Source organism: Antechinus flavipes, chromosome 1 (genome assembly GCF_016432865.1).
Source record: "Antechinus flavipes isolate AdamAnt ecotype Samford, QLD, Australia chromosome 1, AdamAnt_v2, whole genome shotgun sequence".
NCBI lineage: Eukaryota > Metazoa > Chordata > Mammalia > Dasyuromorphia > Dasyuridae > Antechinus > Antechinus flavipes.
In genome coordinates, this window is record NC_067398.1 from 172119102 (window position 1) to 172121620 (window position 2519).

Below are 2519 nucleotides of genomic sequence, written 5' to 3' on the forward strand. Positions count from 1 at the left end.
TGACTTATCCAGAATTATACAGCTAGTAAATGTTGAGTGTCCCATGCTAGATTTGAACTCCGGTCCCCCTGACTGCAGAGTGGTGCTCTATCTACTGCACCATCTAGCTGCCTGAAGAATAGCTTCTTTTACCTAGTCAAAAAAAAAAATCAAGTTGAGAGGGAAAGACTCTCAGAGTTTCTAGTAAAAACAGAAACATTTGCTATTTACACTCATTCTGAGCATTCAGAGACCAAACAATGACCAAATAGTTTTGGAGTGGGACCCACTGTTGGTTTATCAATGAGAGCCAAAGTAGAACCAGTCTAAGTTCTACTGCTCCTCCTCACATGTTCGTCTTTCTCCTGAAGTTGGCTGCCAAGCCCTCCTGTTGCTGTCAACATGTCTGCAGAAAATGTCAAAATTGGGTTCCCAGCCCCCAATTTCAAGGCTATATCTGCTATGCCCAATTGGCAGTTCAAAGACATCAGCATTTAGGACTACAGAGAAAACTATGACACATTGTTCTACTCCTTGGACTTCACCTTGGTGTATTCCATGGGGATTATTACATTCAGTGATCGAATTCAAGAATTTAAGAAACTCAGTTGCCAAGGGATTGGTGCTTCAATGGACTCACACTTCTGTCACCTGACCTGGGTCAATACAGTCAAGAAGAATGATAGCCTGGGAGTTGTGATTATCCCCTTGCTGTCCAACCAGAAATGAACCATTACTTTAGATTATGGTCCCGTCGGTTTGAAAGCCAATGAAGGAAGGCATTTCATTCAGGGATCTCTTCATCATTGCTGATACGAGCATCCTTTGCCAGATCACCATCAATGACATTCCTGTGGGTCGCTCTGTAGATGAAAGGCTCTAGCTTGTCCAACGCTTCCAGTTCACAGACAAGCACAGGGAAGTGTTCCCTGCTGGCTGGAAACTTGGGAAGTAAGACCATCAAACCGGAAGTTCAGGGCAGCAAAGAATACTTCTCCAAGCAGCAGTGAGCTGCTCTCTGCAGAACAGTCAAGGATGCCTCCTCAGGGGCCTGGTCGCAGACCAAGAACGAATGTGCTCCGTCTTCTCCAAGCTTTCACGTGGAGCTGGACATGTCCTTTTCTTCAAGACCACTTCTCCCTCCCTCAAGACAGGAAGCCAAGTGGCTGAGTTTGCCTCCTGCCTACTTGTGTCTTTCTTTCTCACTCTTAATGACCAAATGCTGTTAACAATGTTTGTATCATAGTCATCCTTCTGAGCTTGAGCCTATGGGATATTCTGTAGCTCTATTAACTTGTCCTAAGGGAAAAAAAATCTGGTCTATAAACCCCAAGATATCTTGTGAGTTTCAGGTGTTAAAACTTATATTCTTTGGGACAGAGCATTCACAGTCACATGGATAACTAGAAGGATGGTGGTTGTTTTGTGTAAGAATGGGAAAGATTTGGGCTTGTGTATAGTCAGCAGAGAAGAAACCAATAAATTGGAAAAATTGAAAGTTGTCATCTATTTTAGGGTTATTAATGCTATAACCCTTTCATTTATATTATTCCTCATATTTCTTTTCATATTCTAGATCTTTATTTACATTCATATTATTATTATTGTGTTTATTTATTTTACTTTACAAGTATAATATTAGCAAGAGAGACTACATGCAGAATAGCTAGATTGTGAGTTTCAATTAGAGAGAGATCTGGGTCCAGGTTCTTCTTATGATGTAAACTGAGCAAGTCACTTAACCTTTCAGTGTCCAAGCAATTCTCTAACATTTTAATCAGCAGGCTTTTACAGACAGAAGAACCCTTCTTCTTCAGTGCATTTTCATTGTCTATTCCATATATCTAGAATGCTTTACCGACTTACTTTTTTTTTTTGTTAGCTTCCCTGGTTTCCCTATGGCCTGAGCAAAAATGTCACTTCTACAAAAAGTCTTACTTTAATCTTTTTAATGTTAATGCTTCCATCAATCAAATATTTATAGACTTATAGTGTCTATGTGGTAAGCACTATACCAAGTCTTGGGGATAGAAAAAGAGGTAAAATATATTTTTTGCACTCAAAGAGTTTACAGTTTGATGGAGGAGACAAACAAATATATACAAAACTACCTAGAAATAGAATAAATAAAAAATAATTAAAAGAGGAAAGACACTAGAAATTATAAGGGGCTAAGAAAGGCTTCCTGTAAAGATAAGATTTAGTTGTTTGTCTTTCCTTTTCTAAGAGGACCAATGACATTCTTGGATTTCATGTTGTACAATGTCAGTCTCATTTTCTCTTCCAGAGTCATCAAAGTTTGGTGTCAAGATAAAAGTCAAATGGTGATGGCAGAGTGTGCAGTGAATGACCTTAGCATCTTTGATATCTAATCAATGTCCAGAGCCAAGAGATGGAGTAACTTGTTCATGAAACAGCTAAGAGGTCAATGCCATTGGATCACATACTGCCTATCAGGGAATAAGGACTAAGAAGACTAGAAAAGTAAGAGGCATTAGTGTGTGAAGGGCTTGAATGTCAAACAAAGCATTTGCTACTTC

The 2519-nt window shown here is 39.3% G+C and overlaps 1 pseudogene; it reads left to right on the plus strand.

Annotated features, from left to right (window-relative positions):
- The first annotated feature begins 381 nt into the window (after window positions 1–381).
- LOC127551380 (peroxiredoxin-1-like) lies at window positions 382–989 on the plus strand (annotated as a pseudogene).
- The last annotated feature ends 1530 nt before the right edge of the window (window positions 990–2519 follow it).